Below are 22,852 nucleotides of genomic sequence, written 5' to 3'. Positions count from 1 at the left end.
TATTGCAGCGCGTCAGCAACCGTCAAATGTACAGAAAATAAACAATTTTTTCAGCCTTCAGTTGCAAGGTAATTTTTACTCGTTTACCTAGGTTTCGATTCCAGTAATCGAATCTTCTTCAGAACAAAAAATTAATTTATTTTGAGAGCCAAACACAGGCCATGTCACAGATTAAAAATTAAAACAATAAAGACGCATAATCATAAAATTATGTCTGTCAAAATTAAAACCATTAAGGCGAACGTAGACGGAGCTACGCCGGCCAGAAATAAGGACCACACGTGAGCGGCACCGAAACTGAGTTTCCGTGCCGCTCACGTGTGGTCCTTCTTTCTGGCCGGCGTAGATTCTGAGGAATCAAGGGATCGCCAATTTAGTACTGGAGAGAAACTGGTTGGGGGGGGGGGGGGTAAAAATTGTAAAGGGAGACCAAGAGATGAATACAATAAGCAGATTCTGAAAGATGTAGGTTGTAGTAGTTACTCAGAGATGATGAAGCCTGTACAAGATAGAGTAGGATGGAGAGCTGCACCAAACCAGTCTTTGGACTGAAGACCACAACAACATATTTTGGTTGACACTGCATGTTCTCTGCGAAACCAATATTAACAATGTGCTGTCGGGTGTTCTAGGATTTCACCATACCATTTGGTAGCTGTAGCAGGGATTTAGGTTTATTGGACCAGTCTGACTTAGTCTACATCAGACGTAATAATTGAGGCGATGCTCGAAACCGTTCTGCTCTCTCTCTCTCTCTCTCTCTCTCTCTCTCTCTCTCTCTCTCTCTCTCCCTCTCTTCTGAAGAAAGGCGATAATACACGTCATCACACTATGTCACATGATACACCAGATTGATATACAGAAGGCCTGGTATGCTACTACGAAATCATGCCTGAGAAATGAGGCGTTAAAAACGAACTCCATAAAACGGATTTAGTCCTCAACAGTTAGGGGGAAATGGTTATGGTGATATTGAACGGCAAAGACAGATTGTAAAAAAATCTGTCACTTCTTTATAAAACTGGTTATACAATTAAGTGTATCGCGAATATTTTAGAAGATGCTAGCGGCGCGGAAGACGCGAAAGCAGTCCACTTTGTAGCAGTTTAATAACGCGTGGGCGAGCCAAAGAAGCCAAATTAAAATTAATTTGAAACGGCGCTTTTGTCTCTGGGAGTGGAGAGGCGAGAGGAGCCCACTCCACCACTACAGACGGCAGACCGGCTAATAAGCGCCTGAGCCCAGCAAACAGGACTCGAGGACGCGCCGATTCTGGCCGCAGGGTGCAGCGAAGCCCCTGCGATGCGGCAACCCACTCTATACTCTCGCCTGCGGGGGTACGGGCCTACCAAGCGCTTACTAGGTGAGGCGTTTAGATGTTTCATAGCATTTTCATCGCCCCTTACCCACTAGGTTTTCAAAACAACGCCTTTGCCTTTCTGATGTTACTAACACTGTGGAGTAATTTTATCGGCTGTTCTGATAAGATAAATTTGTGAGTTTCAAGGGACCTCATTCTTATGTTAATACGCTGATGAGCCAAGTCATTTTACGAGCACTAGCATATACAGCTAGTTGATCCACCTTTGAAACGCAGTACAGTAGTGATTCGGCGTTGTGTGGATCCGATATTTCCTTCATATCCTTCTGGAGGTGTGTGAGGCCAGGTGTTTACTCTCATTTAACGTGAGATTCTCGTAAATTGTCGGCCGGTAACGTGACTCCTCATCAGATACCTACTCAACTGCTCCTCTTATCGGACGCGAGAAAGACGAACTCTGTGAGGCTGATTTGTGCACACGCAGTTCACTACTCGATTTCTGATGGCGAGAAAAGTATCCTTGATTTTTGGCAGTTCCTTAATGGGCACCATTGTGCAGTTGTCCGCAATCCAAACGACAGACAATTTTTCTCCAACTTCCTTTGCAGTGTCCTCCTTAACCCATCCCAGAGCTGGGCTGTTCCTGTCATGAAGACTTGATCCCTGCTTCTTCCACACTTAGAACCGATATATTCTCTGATCACCTGAATGTTCTTCTCGGAAAACCTATACGTCGATAGTCTGAATGAGTCTGGCGTCTTGCTGCGCCCTCCTCCGCGTGACGCCGGTTTCCTGCTCTTCGCGATGGTATCAATGCTGCAAAAAAAAAAAAAAAAAAAAAAAAAGGTGGAAGGGCGGTTCGAACACGGCTCGCCTGCTTTGTAGTCCAACACGGTACCCACTTAACCACCTCACGATCGTCTTTGTATATTGAACTTCCTGTCTTTGGAACGTTTACTGTTTCTATTTTGCTTCGTTTTCTAAGTTCAACACACCTTCTACATGTTTTCATTCTTGATCTGTGTTCAGTTTACGGGCTATCCACTGGGCCATCTTACCACAAAGTCTAAGGGGACTGCGATGGGAAGTTTCGCTAGTGAGTTGCTGCTGAACTGCTGTTTATTCTTCTTGTTTTATAGTCCCTGTCAATATATATCGATAAAATGAATACCACACTAGAGTAATCTGGGACCGCTCTACCGAATTGGCGTGAATAATTCCGCTTTAAAAATCATTTGGTTTGCAACTGGAAACAAACTGACGCTTTCCATCGTAATGGGTGTCGCATGAATGATGTGATGAGCAATGTTTGTCTGGGCTGACTCCAGCTGCATAGTGCGAAAACGAAGTTGAAAATATCTACTGAAATACCAGAGAAAGTGCGCCTGGCGACTCTTACGTAAGACACCTCGCATCTCGTTCAGAGCAGACAAAGACAAGTTAGGGACGATTATTCAACCTTGCACTGAAAAACATCTACACGCAATGTACTGAGCGATAAATACTGAGTGAAGACTGAGATATTACGACATCGTACGTCATAGACTATTAAGACTTAACACTGTACAATCTCCTTAAAGACACATGATTATAAAGAGACACCTAAGTGTTCAACATGTTTAATAGAATCGCGAGCCGATGAATGTTTCTCTGATCTGGTGCAGAGATTACCCACTACTTGCAATTTCAAACACTGCGGTCACTATTTTACTGTGGTTCTGCTTCTTAGCACCTTGGTTGCATATACTGTGTATGAAAAGTAAAACACTTAAGATAGGTATGTTAAAATAATCGGAGTGAAGATGTTGTGTATCCTGCAGTATAACAAATGGTTCAAATGGCTCTGAGCACTATGCGACTTAACTTCTGAGGTCATCAGTCGCCTAGAACTTAGAACTAATTAAACCTAACTAACCTAAGGACATCACACACATCCATTCCCGAGGCAGGATTCGAACCTGCGACCGTAGCGGTCGCTCGGCTCCAGACTGTAGCGCCCAGAACCGCACGGCCACTCCGGCCGGCGCAGTATAACAGTCTGCGAGGACATGAAATGATCACAATAGCTCAGTATCAGGTAAAGCAAATCTTCAGGCTTCGGTTCATTGTCGGAATACTGTGGAAATCCAGTCAGTATACAAAGGAGATTGCCTACACGACTGCTCGACTCATCCTAAAGCTTTATTCAATTGTGTAGGATCCATACCAAGTTGGGCTAACAGTGAACACTGTACGTGCACAAAGAAAAGCAGCTCATATCGTCACAGGCTTGTTTGGGTCGTGGGAGAACGTCACGATAAACTCCAAGACGAAACTGAAGACGAACGTCAGCTGTCCTTTGACAAAGTTTGAGGGACCAGTCAGTTGTAAGTGAGAAATCGAGGAGCATACAGCAGACACATATGTATCGCTCTTCCAGGGACCGCGAAGACAAGATTAATACTGTTTGCCGGCCGCGGTGGCCGAGCGGTTCTAGGCGCTTCAGTCCGGAACCGCGCGACTGCTACGGTCGCAGGTTCGAATCCTGCCTCGGGCATGGATGTGTGTGATGTCCTTAGGTTAGTTAGGTTTAAGTAGTTAAGTTCTAGGGGACTGATGACCTCAGATGTTAACTCCCAGTGCTCAGAGCCATTTGAACCATTAATATTGTTTGCCTATATAGTCCATGGGATTGCATTGTATTGCTCTTTGCGGGAGTTAGATTGTCTTCGAAAGAAGAGAGTGAAATTTCATTGTAAACTTTCGTCTGTATTACAGTGTTAAGACCATAATATTGTTCTGATGTTTGCCGAAGTTGTGCATTTAACTCTTCTGCCGATAACAGCATCAAGCAATGAACTGGTTTATCTCTTGTTCATCAAGAGGGCCATTATTCTCGCTGACAGTGGGATTTGATTTCTATGAAATGATTTTATGATTGATTCGACAATTTCGGCATTTTCTTGGGGATTGGCTGGATTGAATTTCTTGGACACAGTCTGACTGGCATTCGGCTACGTTTCAAAGTTCCTGTGGCCCGGAGTGTGATATCGCATTATGATGTTCTGTGATCAATCTAGCGGAAAAATCGTTAAACGACACATCTGTGCGAGGGAAAGGTTTGAACTTTGCAATGGTGTCTAATTGCTGGCCAGTTGTTGATTTTAATAGTCTTCTCGAACAAGCCGTTTTTAAACTACCTCCAGACGCCACCGACGAATTTAGGAGCGAAGCAAATCCTATGTCGACTGGGGCACGTTCGACAGACAACAGTATTACGAGAGATGAGAGGGCTGCTCTGCGTTCACTTCAAGTGGATCCTGATATTCTTATCTCATCCGCGCACAAGGGCAGTGCTACAGTTTTGTTGGACAAGTAGCAAGACGATCAGAAGGTGCAGCGTCTATTATCTGATCCAGCCTATCGCAGCCTCAGTGTTGACCCAACAAAAGCGTTTGAGTGGAAGACTAACAACCTCTTATTGGAAAGTTCGTTGCCACAAGAGATTACAAAGAGTCTTTTATTGTGCTATGCCTCCTACATTATGTGGCCTTTCAAGAATCCACAAGGAAGGGACCGCTCTTCGGCCTACTGTCAGTAACGTTGGTGCTCTGACATACTGTGCTACAAGACAGTTTCCTGCTCTGTGGAACTTACTAGGAAGTCGGTGTGTCTGCATCACATCAGAAACTCGATGGATTTCTTGCATCGATTAGAGGGCTTGCGTTTGTATGATTCTGGAAATTAGTCAGTTTTGATGTAGTTTTTCTCTCTACTTTTATCCTTATGTCTAGTTCATTAAAGTTAACTGATGTTAGGCCTGGTGTTGAATTGAGTCCTGAGAGCAAAGAGATGGCTCTGTGAAGGAGACCCCTCTGTCACCTACTATTGCTAATCGGTTTACGGAAGAGTTCGAGGAATATGTCATGGAATCTGCGGCATTGAAACAGATGTGCTAGATACGTAGATGATAGTTTTGTGGTTTGGCCTCACGGGAGTGAGAATCTGAACAGCTTCTCAGAACGTTTGAACTCAAGGCACCTGAATATTTGTTTCATTACGGAGGAGAGAAAGGGTAGGTGCCATCTCTGACTTGATGTGTTGGGTCAGCAGAATGGATGTTTCTTTGAGACATGTCATTTATAGGACGTCAACTCACACTGATTTTTATCTTCATGCTAACAGTTGTCACCATTTGCTCGGAGTGAAGAAATGTGTCATACTTTGGTTCATGTCATATCTTGAAAGCTTTTCAGCTGAGTTCGTCTATCTTGAAATTTTCGGCACAACAGTTGTGATGAAACACATATCAGACGGGCGTTGCACTATCGACCAACCTTGGATCCGGTGAGTAATGAAAATAACGAGGTGCCACTGACGTCTACAGACGTTTTGGCTCATGCAGGTAGTATTTGCAACAAGATTCTGCGAAAAACTGGTATGAAGTGTTTTCTTCTACATCTGAGATTAGAGATTTTTCAGGGTCTTAAAGGATCGTCTCGATTTGTGTAAGGTGCGAGTCTACCGCCTCGCGATCAGCTGTGTCACGTCGTAGATTGGTTAGACCACCAGGACCGTGGAAGACAGGTGTATAGCCCACAAGCTTCACACATACTTGGAACAGCCGACCACATGTGCCATTGCAGATCATCGGCGGGCACCGTTCATCATATGCAATCCAACAACACAGAGATTCCAACGTGCACTTCCAGGTAGTAGGATAGTGTTATTAAGGATACAGTGACCTTATGAATACAAACGGATTCCTTTGCTTAAATTCTGAATGGCATTCTGCTATCTTCCTGCTCAAACAACAGAGGGACAGAGACTTAATGCTACTTGCTCACCATAGATGTCTAATATTCACTGTGTGGCGGCACTAGTTCTTTACGGGGTGTGTGTGTCTGTGTGGGTGGGTGGGTGTGTGGGTGGGTGGGTGAGTGGGTGGGTGGGTGAGTGGGTGGGTCGGTGGGCGGGCGGGAGGGTGGGTGGGTGCGGTTTGATCTTCTTCATATGCCGCATTATGGTTGTGATTGGCGTAGCCCTGCCTGGGAAAGATTCAAATTTCCATGCACAGTGATCTTTAAAAATGACAGCGTTTTCACCTGTCCAAGTATCGGCAGTCTCGAAAACGTCACACTGCTGTATTCCCCTCGGGTTCTCGAACAACATTGCAATAATTACAGCACGCACGGACTGCATTGCGCTGTTATTCAGCCCATGCTCCATACGCGAATGGAACGGGACGAAACAATAAAATCCGGTTTTCACCACAGCGAACATAGGCAACGATCTACAGCTAGTGTTCGTTCGTATTTCGCGGGTTGTCGGTCCTTTAGTGAAACATCAAAGGAAGTTCGCGTTTCCTCCACTTCTGCGCCAGCCAGCAGTACAGAAAGCTTAGTCTGCTATTGTTCTTGTTGAGTTGGGTAAGTGATGGATGGTCTCAAGACAATTTAATGTTGCTGACGCAAAGATATGGTTATTATAAGTGCTTCTGATGTGTGGGAGACACACAGCACAAATGCCGAAAGAAAATTAGTACGATTGGTGGAAACTGCCGAAAAACACACAGAGGTCGCACTGGGGACTTGAAAAAGACGATAAATTCACTAGATGCTCGCATGAGACGGGAACAAAGTGCATAACCACGAGTTTTGTAATCCCCTTTGTTGAAGGCACAATATATTTCATTGAAAGTAAACAAGTGCGAATATGTATCTATTATAATAATTGATTTTTTTTTAAATACGAAGAACCTAGTCATTGTCGTTGCTCCGGTTCATGGTATCTGTAATTACATGACTCATGTGTCACGGTTACGTTGGCAGTTTTTGTTGTTAAATAAAAATGCTTTACCTGGAATCATGCTGTCTGGCATCTAACAAACTACATTGAAAGAAAAAATTCGCAGCGCCAAATACAATTAATGTACGGTAAAGAAATTTCGAGAATACATTTGTCAAGGTAACATATTTAAGTGGTAAACATTGTAAGATGACAGGTTAAAGTAAGTTCGAGATAACCCATTGCAAATGTGAAACGCTGATACTTCAGTTACTGTTGTGACCATAGGCAAGTTGCATGCAAACATGCAAACGTACATGCATTTTGTCGTACAAGTGCTGGATGTCAGTTTTTGAGATGGATTTCCATACCTGTTTCAGTTCGTCGGTCAATAAAGGGACGCGTAATGCTGTTTGTGGATGACACAGGAGATGTCGTCCGATGAATTCCAATATGTGCTCGATTGGAGACAAATCTGGTGATCGAGCAGGCAAAGGCAATATGTTGACACTCCGCAGAGTGTATTTGGTTACAATAGAGGTACGTGGGAGAGCGTTATCCTGTTGGAAAACGTCCCCTGGAATGCTGTTCATAAACGGCAGCATCGTGGAGACAACCAAATTTTTAGGCCTTACATTTGACAGGAAACTTAGCTGGTCTCCACATGTGTCATATATGGCCGCCCGTTCTACCCGTTCTTTAAATGTCCTCCGTGTTCTCAGTGGTATGTCGTGGGGAGCGGATCGAACTGTCCTACTTCGTCTATATCGGTCGATCGCCCGCTCCAAGCTGGATTATGGGAGCTTCGTATACTCCTCTGCACGGCCATCCATCTTACGCCGCCTCAACTCCATACAACATCGGGGTTTACGACTTGCGATCGGAGCATTTTATACTAGTCCCGTAGAGAGTCTTCATGCTGACGCTGGCGAATTGCCACTCACCTACCGGCGCGATATACTGCTTTGTCGGTATGCCTGTCGGCTACTGTCAATGCCCGACCATCCGTCTTATCGTTCCTTTTTTGACGACTCTCTCGACCGTCAATACGGGTTGTATGTCTCTGCCCTGCTACCCCCTGGAGTTCGCTTTCGTCGCCTCCTTCAACACCTTAATTTTTCACTCCCTGCAACCTTTCGAGTGGGCGAGAGCCACACGCCACCTTGGCCCCAGGCTCAGGTCCGCGTTCACCTTGACCTCAGCTCGCTCCCAAAAGAGGTTACCCCCGGTTCGGTCTACCACTCCCGTTTTCTGGAACTTCGTTCGAAGTTCATCAACATGACTTTCATTTATACAGATGGCTCTAAGACCAATGACGGGGTCGGGTGTTCCTTTATTGTCGGGGCACAAAGTTTCAAATACCGGCTCCATGGCCATTGTTCGGTCTTCACAGCTGAGCTCTTTGCCCTCTACCAGGCTGTTCTTTACATCTGCCGCCACCGACATTCTGCTTATGTCATCTGCTCCGACTCCCTGAGCGCCATCCAGAGCCTCAGTGATCCGTACCCGGTTCACCGTTTCGTACACCGGATCCAACGCTCTCTTCAGCAGCTGGTGGACGTCGGTTCTCCGGTTAGCTTTATGTGGGTTCCTGGCCATGTCGGTATCCCTGGGAACGAAGCTGCAGATGCCGCGGCCAAGGCTGCGGTCCTCCAGCCTCGGACAGCTTCCTGTTGTGTCCCTTCGTCCGATTTTAGCAGGGTCATTTGTCGGCCCATCGTGTCGCTGTGGCATGCCGATTGGGCTGCCCTTACAGACAACAAGCTTCGGGCCTTAAAACCTCTTCCCGTGGCTTGGACGTCCTCCTCACGCCCTTCTCGGCGGGAGGAGGTAGTTTTGGCCCGGTTAAGAATTGGACACTGCCGGTTCAGCCATCGCCATCTACTGACGGCTGCGCCAGCGCCGTTCTGCCCATGTGGGCACTTGCTGACGGTTCGACACATTTTAATGTCCTGTCCATATTTTAACACACTGCGTCTAGATCTTAACCTGCCATGTACTTTAGATGCCATTTTAGCGGATGACCCACGAGCAGTTGCTCGTGTTCTTCGTTTTATCAATTTGACAAACCTCTCTCAGGACATTTGATGATGCTGTTTTTTAATCCTATGCCTGTCAGTCTGTCTTTTATCGTGTTTTCCCTTTTAGTTGTTGTTGTCCACTTGAGCCTCGCGGTGCATTCTTAGAGTACTCAGGGCGCTAATGACCATTGAAGTTGTGCGCCCTAAAACCACAAAAAAAAAAAAAAAAAAAACGGCAGCACAATAGGTCGGACTGACGTACAAATTTGCAGCCAGGGTGCATGGGATAACCACGACAGTGCTCCTGCTGTCATACGAAATCGCACCCCAGACAATAACTGCTGGACAGATCCAGTGTGTGTATCACGTAGGGAGATTGGGTGCAGGTCCTCAACTGCCCTCCTTCTGAGCAACACACTGGCATCACTGGCACCGAGTTAGACCAGGCTTTCATCGGAAAACACAACAGAACTCCGCCCTCCAGAGAGCTGTCGCTTGACATCACTGAAGTCGCAAATGGCGGTGTTTTGGGTCACTGGAATGCACTCTACAGGCGTCCGGCTTGGAGCTGCTCTCGAGGTAATCGATTTGTAACGGTCCGTTTTGTCACTGTGGTGCCAACTGCTGTTGAAATTGCTGCTACAGTTGCAATACGAAGCCATGTGCTGAACACGACAGTCTTCCCTCTTACAAGGGAACCTCCCCATCGCACCCCCCTCAGATTTAGTTATAAGTTGGCACAGTGGATAGGCCTTGAAAAACTGAACACAGGTCAATCGATAAAACAGGAAGAAGTTGTGTGGAACTATGAAAAAAATAAGCAAAATATACAAACTGAGTAGTCCATGTGCAAGATAGGCAACATCAAGGAGAATGTGAGGTTAGGGGCGCCATGGTCCCGTGGTTAGCGTGAGCAGCTGCGGAACGAGAGATCCTTGCTTCAAGTCTTCCCTCGAGTGAAAAGTTTAATTTTTCATTTCCAGTTTATGTGAGAAACTCTTATGTTTTCATCCCTTTTTGGGAGCGATTATCATACCCACAAGAAAACCTAAATCGGGCAAGGTAGAAAAATCATTTTACCCATTCGCCAAGTGTACAAGTTAGGTGGGACGACAACATATTCCTGTCATGTGACGCACATGCCGTCACCAGTGTCGTATAGAATGTATCAGACGTGCTTTCCTGTGGAGCAATCGGTTGACATATGACCTTGCGATCAAATGTTTTCGATTCCCATTGGAGAGGCACGTCCTTTCGTCTACTAATCGCACGCTTTTGCGGTGCGGTCGCAAAGCACAGACACTAAACTTATTACAGTGAACAGAGAAGTCAATGAACGAACGAACGGACTTTGCGAAAATAAATAAAGTAAAATTTTCACTCGAGGGAAGACTTGAATCAAGGACCTCTCATTCCGCAGCTGCTCACGCTAACCACGGGACCACGGCGCCCCTAACCTTACATTATTCTTGATGTTGCCTATCTTGCACATGGACTACTCAGTTTGTATATTTTGGTTATTTTTTCATAGTACCACACAACTTCTTCCTGTTTTATCGATTGATCTGTGTTCAGTTTTTCAAGGCCTATCCACTGTGCCAACTTATAACTAAATCTGAGGGGGGTGCGATGGGGAGGTTCCCTTGTTAGTAGCCCATGTGGCCGTCCGGAGCACGGTCATCTTGCGACCGTATTTTCTCCTGACCACCGCTGCCAGCAATCATGTACAGTGGCTACGTTCTTGCAAAGTGTTTCTGCAGTATCGCAGAAGGAACATCCAGCTTCCAGCTTCTTGTAACGCTATTACACGACCTCGTTCAAGCTCAGCGATGTGTTGATAATGGCCTGTTTGTCGCCTTAAATGCATTTCTGACTAACATCAACCCACCACGTCTAATATCGAGTGTAACTAACGCTGACAGCGTCTCTTAAACCAAACCTGATTTGCATCCCTGCGAGAAATTTGAATAGACATCATCTTTCAGAAACACGCCTACCAATTTTCGTTTCTGTGGCACAACACCTTTTTGCTGCAGAATTTTTTCCCCATCGGTATAAAATGGTTCAAATGGCTCTGAGCACTATGGGACTGAACATCTATGGTCATCAGTCCCCTAGAACTTAGAACTACTTAAACCTAACTAACCTAAGGACATCACACAACACCCAGTCATCACGAGGCAGTCCCATCGGTATATATACCAGATTAAATGACTATGCGACAGGTCGAATGTATATTTCACATTTCATTAATCATATTCTATTGACACTAAATTCCAAATACGTACTTTAATGAAATCGTTGAAATGCTTCTCATGTGTCACTGCAGATACCAGAAACTATTTGAGATAGAGTATCTGCTGGAATACGAAACAATCAGTTACGTAAATATGTCCAGTCGATAATAATCAGCTAGCCTTTCTACCTCTTATGACGGTGGTCGCTAATTAATGCTCTTCTGTTCAGTTTCTTCCTAAGTTGGTATGAGACAGCAAAATGTGTCAACCGTCAATTCTGCTAAGTTTTGCAATAGTGTTAAGGAAAGTTGAAGGTGCAATTCATTGTTAAATGAACTACCGCCACCCATTTCAACCCTACATACAAAGCCAGACACACAAATTGTTCCTTTCCTACGCCACTTCAGTTACTTCGTCAAGAACAGTGCCTGCGCCATGTGAAATAATCTTCTGAGAATATTAAAGTTTTACGGGTGACGATTGTTAGCGTTAAAGAACCCACCAGGATAGCCGATAGCGATAACGCGCTGCTTCCTGGACTCGGGTAGGGACGCCGGTCCCGGATCGAATCCGCCCAGCGGATTAACGACGACGGCCGCCAGCCTTGATGTGGTTTTTAGGCGGTTTCTCACATCCTACTAGGTGAATACCGGGCTGGTCCCCACGGCCCGCCTCAGTTACTCGACTCGCAGAAATTTGAAACACATTCACACAATTTTTTACGATTTACACTAGATGCAGACAGCTGGGGTACACTAATCGTCCCGGGGGGGGGGGGGGGGGGGGGGAGGGAGTGGCGACAGGAAGGGCTTCCGGCCACCCCTTAAAATAAATAAAATTAGCCATGCCAACTCCGTACTTAACCCTGCCGATCCTGCACACAATGCGGGATAAAGGCAGTAGCAAAAGAAGAAGAAGATTGTTAGCGTTAAAGAACAATAACGCAGCATTCAGTAGCTGTGCTCGTTATCTCATATTGTGTTTGTTCTACATCTACATCTTCATCTACTTGGACACTCTGCAAATCTCACAACTAAGTGCCTGGCAGAGGGTTCGTCGAACCACCTTCACAATAATTCTCTATTATTCCCATGTCGAACAGCGAACGTAAATATAAGAACACTTATACAAGGTGAGTCAGGAGGAAAGGTACATGCTTTGAGATGGGTGATAGAATTAGTGATTCTGAACAAAAAAAACTTCATGTGGACATATGCCCTATTGCGAATTGTTTCTGAGACAGAACATGTTTAATATCACTTTTGTGCATTTTTCTTTAATAACTCGAAAACCCCACACTCCAACGAAAATGTGTCTTAGCACACAACTAAACTAAATTAAATTTGCTACAAAAAAGGTCCTGTTAATTTTTTGTCTAGGACTAACAGCTTGCGCGGAGAGATGGTGAGAATATTGAAAATCTCCCGCGACGCGCGTGCGCTGTAACTTAGGTGCTTTTTGCAGGCCAGTTTGAAGTAGTTTTCGGACTTGATAGACCACAAGCGTCCTGTATCAAATGTTCATCTCAACTTCCTCTATATTACTGTGGTACTTCATAAACAATGACTTTGAATAATACAGTGAATAAGTAGAAATGTACATTAAAAGTGTTCTATCTCGGAAACCATCTGGAACAGGGCATATATCCACATTAAGTTTTTTGTTCAGAATGACTAATTCTATCACCCATCAAAACACGTACCTTTCCCCCTGATACACCACGTATCTTTCAGTGCGAGCTCTGATTTCCCTTATTTTATTGTGATGATCGGTTATCCCCTATGAAGGTCGGCATCAACAAAATATTTTCGCATTCGGAGGTGAAATTTGGTGATTGAAATTTTGTGAGAAGATTTCGCCGTAACGAAAATCGCCTTTGATTCAATAATGTCCAACTCGAATCCTGTATCATGTCAGTGACACTCTCTCCCCTATTTCGCGATAATACGAAAAGTGCTGCCCTCCTTGAAATTTCTCTATGTACTCCGTTAATATTATCTGATAAGGATCCCACACCACACAGCAGTACTCTAAAAGTGGATGGACAAGCTTAATGTAGGTTCTCTCTTTGTTAGATACATTATATTTTCTAAGTGTCCTGCCAATGAAACGCAGTCTCTCGCTTGCCTTCCCCACAACATTTTCTATGTGTTCTTTTCAATTTAAGTTGTTCGTAACTGTAATTCCTAGGTATTTAGTCGAATTTATGGCCTTCAGATTCGACTGATTTATCTTGTAGCCGAAGTTTAATGGATTCCTTTTACCGCTCATGCGAATGAACTTACACTTGTCATTATTTACGATCAGTTGTCATTTTTGCACCATTTTGCACTATTCTAAATCGTTTTGCAATTTGTTTTGATCTATTGATGACTTCACTAGAGGACAAACGACAGCACCATCTGCAAATGACCTAAGACGGCTGCTTAGATTGTCTCCTACATCGTTTATATAGGATGAGTCACCTAACATTACCGCTGGATATATGTCGTAAACCACATCAACTACTGACGAATTGATTCCACAGACCGAACGTGAGGAGAGGGGCTAGTGTAATTGGTTAATACAAACCATAAAAAAATGCACGGAAGTATGTTTTTTAACACAAACCTACCTTTTTTTAAATGGAACGCCGTTAGTTTTGTTAGCACATTTGAACATATAAACAAATACGTAATCAGTGCCGTTTGTTGCATTGTAAAATGTTAATTACATCCGGAGATATTGTAACCGAAAGTTGACGCTTGAGTGCCACTCCTCCGCTGTTCGATCGTGTGTATCGGAGAGCACCGAATTACGTAAGGATCCAAAGAGAACGGTGATGGACCTTAGGTACGTCCACATGCTAACACCTTTTTATTGGTCTTTTTCACTGACTCACATGTACATTACTATGAGGGGTGAGGTACACGTTCGACGGGCGTTTCATAGGACGTGGAGGACGCATAAATTGGCCAACCCGTTCTCCTGATCTTACACCTCTGGACTTCTTTCTGTGGGGTACGTTAAAGGAGGATGTGTACCGTGATGTGCCTACAACCCCAGAGGATATGAAACAACGTATTGTGGCAGCCTGCGGCGACATTACACCAGATGTACTGCGGCGTGTACGACATTCATTACGCCAAAGATTGCAATTGAGTGCAGCAAATGATGGCCACCACATTGAACATCTATTGGCCTGACATATCGGGACACACTCTATTCCACTACGTAACTGTAAACGGAAACCACGTGTGTACGTGGACCTCACGTCGCATGGTAATGTACATGTGCGTCAGTGGAAAAGACCAATAAAAAGGTGTTAGCATGTGGACTTAATGTGCTGTTCCAGTCTCTTCTGTACCTAAGGTTCATCACCGTTCCGTTTGGATCCCTACGTAACTCGGTGCTCTCCGATACACACGATCGAACAGCGGAGTAGTGGTACTCAAGCGTCAACTTTAGGTTACAATATCTCCGGATGTAATCAACATTTTACAATGCAACAAACGGCACTGATTACCTATTTGTTTATATTTTCATATGTGCTAACAAAACTAACGGGGTTCCATTTAAAAAAAACGTAGGTTTGTGTTAAAAAACATACTTCCGTGCATTTTTTATGGTTTGTATTAACCAATTACACTAGCCCCTCTCCTCACGTTCGGTCTGTGGAATCGATTCGTCAGTATTTGATGTGGTTTACGAAATATATCCAGCGGTAACGTTAGGTGACTCACCCTGTAAGGAACAGGAGAGGCCGTATAACCCTACCTTGGGGAACGCCAGAAATCACTTCTGTTTTACTCCATGACTTTCCGTCAATTGCTACGAACTGTGACCTCTCTGACAGGAAATCACGAATCTAGTCACATAACTAAGACTATATTCCACAAGCACGCAAATTCACAAGAAGTCATTTGTGTGGTACAGTGTCAAAAGCCTTCTGGAATTCTAGAAATACGGTATCAGTTTGACATTTCTTGACAATAGCAGTCAACACTTCGTATGCGTAAAGAGCTACTTGTGTTTCACAAGAACTATGTTTCGCCGGCCGGTGTAGCCGTGCGGTTCTAAGCGGTTCAGTTTGGAACCGCGTGACCGCTACGGTCGCAGGTTCGAATCCTGCCTCGGGCATGGATGTGTGTGATGTCCTTAGGTTAGTTAGGTTTAAGTAGTTCTAAGTTCTAGGGGACTGATTACCTCAGAAGTTAAGTCCCATAGTGCTCAGAGCCATTTGAACAATTTTTTGAACTATGTTTTCTAAATCCGTGTTGACTGTGTGTCAACAGACCGTTCCCTTCGAGGTAATTCATGAAGTTCGAACACAATATATATCTTGCTGCACATCGACGTTAATGATATAGGCCTGTAGTTTAGTGGATTGCTCCTACTACCTTTCTTGAATATTGGCGTGACCTCTGCAACCTTCCAGTCTTTTGGTACGGATCTTTCGTCGATCGAGCTGTTATATATAATAGTTCAATATGGAGCTATTGCATCAGCGTACTCTCGAAGGAAGCTAACTGGTATACAGGCTGAACCGGAATACTTGCTTTTAGTCAGTGATGTGAGTTGCTTCATTGCCCCGAGGTGCGTTGATTCTGCTCGTCTCTAGTCACTCCGTTGTAAGTCGGGCTTAGAGAGTTCCCTGTGCTGAGCAGTGCAATGAGTTTGCAGGTGTAGATAACAACTTGACGATACGTAAGACTACGGCGTACAGAGGCACCCGAGATGCGGCCATCGTTCGCCAGAGCGGAGCCGGCAGGCGCAAGACGGGTGGGTCGGTGTGCCGGTGTTTGCTCAGATTTGGCTACGTCGCCGGAGCCTCAGATCCCCAGGGGATCTCAGAAAACACGGCTCAGAGGCGGGCCTAATCCGCAGCCTCTGGCCCAGGGCGGCGCTCAGGCCAACGGAGTGTTTTGCTGCCTCGCTGGCGATCACCGCTCCCTTCAAAAGCGTTGCCCGCGTAACATACCACTGTTTTTCTTCGGTTTTCCTTATCGCGGGAACTCCAACCTTAATACAACGACGTCAACCCTGTTTTTTAGTCCACATTCCCATCCTCTCTAGTTCTATCGCTTTAGTCGATTCCGACCCTCTGTGACCCCTAGAATTAGGGCATGCCACTTTGTCCCGCAGACTTTCCAAGTTGAAATCCTTTGCTACTGCGGTGCCATCCATCCATCTCATCTTTTGTCGCCCTCTTCATGTTGTCCCTTTCCATTTTTCCAGATTCAAGACAATCTTGTTTTCACATTGTTATTGTTGTGGTCTTCAGCTCAAAGACTAGTTTGATGCAGCACCCCATGCTACTGTACCCTGTGCAAGCCTCTTTATCTCCGAGTAACTACTGCAACCTACATCCCTCTGAATCTGCTTACTGTATTCATATCTTTGTCTCCCTCTACGATTTTTATCCCGCACGCTTCCCTCCAGTACTAAGCTGGTTATCCCTTAATGCCTCAGAATGTGTCCTATCATCCGATCTCTTCTTTTAGTCAGGTTGTACCACAAATTTCTCCCCAGTTCTGTTCAGTACATCTACCTACATCTACATCATACTCCACAAGCCAACTAATGGTACGTGGCGGAGGGTACTTTCGGTATCACTATCTGATCCCACCAACCCTCAACCCTGTTCCAGTCGCGAATAGTGCGTGGGAAGAATTTTCTCCTCATGGTCAATATGCAGATGTATGTGTTTGTGTCCGGGGGGAGTAATGTGTTGTTCAACTCCTCCTGAAAAGTGCTGTCCCAAGATTTCAATAGTAAATCTCTCAGTGATGTACAACGCCTCTCCGTCTCCCAGTGGAGTTTGCTTAGCATCTCCATAACGCTTTCTCGCCAGCTAAACGATCCCGTGACGAAATTCGTCGCTCTTCGTTGGATCTTCTCTATCAGTCCTACCGGATAGGGATCCCAGATAGCCGAACACTACTCAAGAATCGGGCGAACAAGCGCCTTATTTCCCACTTATTTCGTGTATGAGTTACAGTTCCTTGCGGCTGGTCCCAGCTGAGGTTCGATTCCTCCATCGGGCATGGGTGTACGTGTTTGTCCTTAGGATAATTTAGGTTCAGTAGTGTGTAAGCTTAGGGACTGATGACCTTAGCAGTTGAGTCGCATAAGATTTCACACACATTTGTTTTTACATTTCCTTAAGATTCTTCCCAACTTGGATAATTATCCTTTAGAATGTTGCTAGGTACGGTCGAGGCTGTCGCATGTGAAATGCAGTGAAGTGTACTGTTGTGGAGGAAATATGGGGCTCGCAATAGCTGTAGCGCACAATACAGTAAGTTGCAATGACTGCTGTCTGCACTGCTCGCTGCTGACAAATAACTCTCGTTCTATCTGGATTGACCTTCGCCAATCAAACTCTCCCTAAGCCTTGATGAAGTCAAAGATTCCTATTCGCCCCTAGTCTAACTATTGGTGTGGTACACCTGTCACATAACCAGTCCACCGCGATGCCACTCAAAAATTCGCTTGCAGGCGTTTAACTATAACTCTGTCCGTTCACACCGCACAATAAGTGTGTCGGCCAACACAGTGAACAACGCTTAATCGCAAGGACTCAATATAGAGAGTCGCACTTCGATTCGCTCTAGGCAGAGGTGCTCTCCCAGTGAAGTAATGAGGAGAGACTTGTTCCTTGCTCCAAGAGCGACAACGGAACAGCGCCTCTCCATGCCAGATGTGAAGGGGTATATCTTTCGGTCTTTTCCATTACTCCTTCAGCTCAAGGCGTCAGAAATATCGTCTGCCAATCAGCATTGCTCTTCGAAAACGGGAGAATGACGTTTCGTTTAAGGCGACCAATCCAGAAATCTGTAGTATCGGCGTTTGGCGTTTGCTGTCTCCCTGTGAAAATCTCTGAAACTGCGTGCTGTGTGTAAAGAATGCGTAGGTTGGACGCTCCCACACAATGTAGTGGAATTTGCTTTTAAGTCGCCATTCCCCCTTTCACTCAGGCACACACTGTCTGCTCCACGGGCGGCCGAGGTTGACTCATCCTCTGAAGGGACCGGCCGCCCGGTGTGTGGTCTGCCTCTCTCGAATTAAAGCTCTTGTGACCGTCGTGTCTGGAATGTATGTGTGTACGCCTCGAGTATTTCAACCCCGGTGCGCACTTGATATTTGCGTATCGTTTACATGAATTCATACAACATTGACTTCATCTTATCGAGTTCAGTTCTTAAAAACATGTGCAGAATATGATTGTGAGGGCGGAATATGTAAGCAATGAAGGTCCGGAGACCACAACGTCTTACAACCTGTCGATTTAGTTGCGTTAAGCGTTCTGTCTGCAAGAAACTCTTGAATCCAATCGCAGGTTTGCTCCAATACTCCGTAAGATCGTATTTTTTCATTAAACGGCAATGCGGGACGGGGTCAAGTGCCTTACTCATTAGATATGTGATCTACACGTCTAATCTTCAGCATTCTTCTGCAGCACCACATTTCAGAAGCTTATATTCTGTTATCTAAACTGTTTGTCGTCCATGTTTCACTTCCATACATGGCTATACTGCCTACAAATACTTTTATAAAGGACTTCCCGACACTTAAATCTATACTCGATGTTAGTAAATGTCTCTTCTTCAGGAACGCTTTTCTTGCCATTGCCAGTCTACATTTTATATCCTCTCTACTTTGACCATAATTAGTTATTTTGCTTCCCAAATAGCAAAACTCATTTACTAATTTAAGTTCTTATTTCTTAATGTAATTCCCTCAGCGCCACCTGACTTAATGTGACTACATTCCATTATCCTCGTTTTGCTTTTGTTGCTATTTATCTCATATTCTCCTTTCCAGATGCTATCCATTCCATTCAACTGCTCTTCCAAGCCATTTGCTATCTCTGACAGAATTACCTCAACGTTTTTGTTTCAATTCCAACTCCAAATTTTTCTTTGATTTTCTTTATTGCTTGCTCAATGTACAGATGGAATAACTTCGGGGATAGGCTACAACCCTGTCTCACCCCCTTCTCAACCACTGTTCTCTTTCGTACCCTTCGACTCTTATGACTGCCATCTGGTTTCTTTACAAATTGTAAATAGCCTTTCATTCCGTGTAATTTGTCCTTGCCACTTTTAGAATTTGAAAGAAAGTATTATGGTCAACATTGCCAAAAGCTTCCTCTAAGTCTACAAATGATGTAAACGTAAGATTGCCTTTCCTTAACCTATGTTCTATGACAAGTTGTAGGGTGAGTGTTGCCTTGCGCATTGCTACATTTCTCTGGAATCCAAACTGGCTTTTACTAGTTTCTCCATTCCTCTGTAAAGGATTCGTATTAGTATTTTGCAGCCGTGACTAATTAAACTGATAGTTCGGTAATTTTCACACGTGTCAGCCACTGCTTTCTTTGGAATTGGGATTATTATATCTTCTTAAAGTCTGGCGGTATTTCGTCTGTCTCATACATCTTACTCACCCGATGGAAGAGTTTTGTCAAGCCTGGCTCTCCCAAGGCTATGAGTAGGCCTAACGAAATGTTGTCTACTCCCGGAGCGTTGTTTCGACTTTGGTTTCTCAGAGCTCTGTCAAATTCTTCTCACAGTATCATATCTTCCATTTCATCTTCATCTACGTCCTCTCCCCTTTTCATAACATAGGCCTCAAGTACGTCTCCCTTGCATAGACCCTCTATATACTCCTTCCACCTTTCACATTTCCCTTCTTGCCTTCTGAGCTCTTGATATCCATACAGGTGGTTCTCTTTTCTCCAAATGGCTCTTTAATTTTCCCGTAGGCAATATCTATCATACCCCTAAAGATATATGCTTCTACATCTTTACATTTGTCCTCTAGCCAATCCTGCTTAGCCATTTTGCACTTCCTGCCAACTTTGCATAGCATCTTCACATAGTGTACCCAAAACAGGTCGGTTTTTGTTTCAGTATCAGAGCTACCAAGGAGAAGTCTGGCTTTATTCTCTGTAGTACTGACTTACTCGTTCTCTATGCGGTCCACAAACTCTACGGAGTTTGCTCCAACAACACAAGTCAAAGGAATCTGCCCTATGCCGTTTCACCTTTTTCTGGTCCAAGTCTTACATCTAAACAACACAAATAAAAAGACAATAGCCCATGCTATACGGATCTTTCTTGTTAAAGTTATGTCTCTGCTCTTAAAAACGTTATCAAGATTGGACTTTGCCTTTCTACCAAGTGACAATGATCTCTAGATTTCGTGGCTGCAACAGGAGAGCCAGATAACTGAACATAGAAACTACGTAATTCCATTGTTTCTCCTCCTATAAGCCACGAAGTAAAAGGCGTAGAAGCCATAATTTTCGTTTTCTTGACATTAACCATTATTGCAGCCTTTGCACTTTCGTCTTTCATCTTCACTAAGAGGAACTTTAACTCTTCTTCACTTTCTGCCATCAGCACGGTCTCATCTATGTGCCTAGGGTTATGCGTAGCTATCCCAGCTATTTTTAATTCCGGTTTCTTCTTCATCCAACCCGGCAATTCCTCATAATGTGCTCGGCATAGAGACTGAATAAATAAGGTGACAATATGCTGCCTTGTGTACTGCTTTTTGAACCTGGACCCATTTAGTTGCTCCATATATCAACAAAAGCAAAACGAGGATAATGGAATGTAGTCAAATTAAGTCGGGTGATGCTGAGGGAATTAGATTAGGAAATGAGAAACTTAAAGTAGTAAAGGAGTTTTGCTATTTAGGGAGTAAAATAACCGATGATGGACGAAGTAGAGAGGATATAAAATGTAGACTGGCAATGGCAAGGAAAGCGTTTCTCAAGAAGAGGAATTTGTTAACATCGAGTATAGATTTAAGTGTCAGGAAGTCGTTTCTGAAAGTATTTGTATGGAGTGTAGCCATGTATGGAAGTGAAACATGGACGATAACTAGTTTGGACAAGAAGAGAATAGAAGCTTTCGAAATGTGGTGCTACAGAAGAATGCTGAAGATAAGGTGGGTAGATCATGTAACTAATGAGGAGGTATTGAATAGGATTGGGGAGAAGAGAAGTTTGTGGCACAACTTGACTAGAAGAAGGGATCGGTTGGTAGGACATGTTTTGAGGCATCAAGGGATCACAAATTTAGCATTGGAGGGCAGTGTGGAGGGTAAAAATCGTAGGGGGAGACCAAGAGATGAATACACTAAGCAGATTCAGAAGGATGTAGGTTGCAGTAGGTACTGGGAGATGAAGAAGCTTGCACAGGATAGAGTAGCATGGAGAGCTGCATCAAACCAGTCTCAGGACTGAAGACCACAACAACAACAACATATATGTTCCTTGCTGTACCTTCTTGGTCAGAGTGTTAATAATTCCATATGAAGTAATTGAGGAGCTCTGGTACTCTCATGTTTTTGAGTACTTCCCACAATTTATTGCGGTCAACCCAGTCAAAGGCTTTAGCACAATCAATAAACAGAGATACACATATTTCTGTATTTCCATCGGTTGCTGGCAATTTCATGTCTGGCCTCTCTTCCTTTGCGAAATCCAGCTTGTTCTTCGCGTAGTTCTCTATATATTGGTGAAATATGTTTTGTAAGATTTTAATTATGATTTTGCTAGCGTGTGTCATAAGCGCAATTTTTCGGTGATTTTAATAGTCTTTATAAATTCCCTTATTTGGAAACGGGATGAATGCTGAGCTTTTCCAGTCTTTTGGCCACTGTTCTCCATTTTTTTCTGACTGTTCAATGCAACGCTTTCACTGCATTCTTTACAATGATTCTGAAAAATTATTCTGCGATTCACTTCAGCGTCTTTGCACTGTGCATTTAAGAAGATGTTCTTGTCTCTTCTAGCTAATTTCCGATACTCTAGATGTAATTCAAACATTGTTAATCTACCCTCTTCAATTTTGGTTTTCTTTGCTTCTTCTGCAATTTGCGCTGCCTCAGCCGATAGCCATCTGGCCTTTTTTGCAATTAGTTTTCCTGGGAAAGTGTTTTTCTGCTTCCTCCTTGACAGCGTAAGCTACTTCTGTCGACATCTGTTGTGGGTTTTTGTCGTATTGCTCAAACGCATTAGATCTGTTGTTGACTTCTATAGTACAATCAGAAGGTAAGATGGAGTAACTTCGTCTGCTATTCTTACTTACAGCCGGAATTTTGCAATTAAGAGTTCATGATATGATCCGAAACGGGCTGCAGGTCTTGCCATAGTTGACTGGATAGCACTCATTCACCTCCGATAACAAAGTATTATAGCGATTTGATAATTCTTTGATGTCTTACATGAAATGGCATTCAGAATATTCCTCACGTTGCTCCGCATTGGGAGCTAATAATTAAGTAATGTCAATAATTCAATGGAATCAAAAAAACAAAAGGTTATCATTATTAGGGATGAATAAACGAATGTAACAAATTGATTAGATGATTAAACATGAAATGAATTCATTTTAGGACCTGTTACACAAAAATTACACACATCAAGGCTGATTTGACTCGGCGTGGACTAGACTCCGAAGGTGAGGTCACGACTTAGAGTGAAGGATTACTTCAAACTTTGCACACCT

General features: G+C 44.1%; 1 protein-coding gene across 1 annotated transcript in view; it reads left to right on the top strand.

The window, feature by feature from the left end:
• Positions 1-22,852, top strand: part of LOC126188795 (SCY1-like protein 2) — a 624,676-nt gene that overhangs the window by 100,637 nt on the left and 501,187 nt on the right. The window lies entirely within an intron of this gene.

The sequence above is a fragment of the Schistocerca cancellata genome, chromosome 5 (assembly GCF_023864275.1).
Source record: "Schistocerca cancellata isolate TAMUIC-IGC-003103 chromosome 5, iqSchCanc2.1, whole genome shotgun sequence".
Taxonomy (NCBI): domain Eukaryota; kingdom Metazoa; phylum Arthropoda; class Insecta; order Orthoptera; family Acrididae; genus Schistocerca; species Schistocerca cancellata.
Note: the sequence above shows the minus strand (reverse complement) of the source record. Positions and strands in the feature narration are given on the sequence as shown.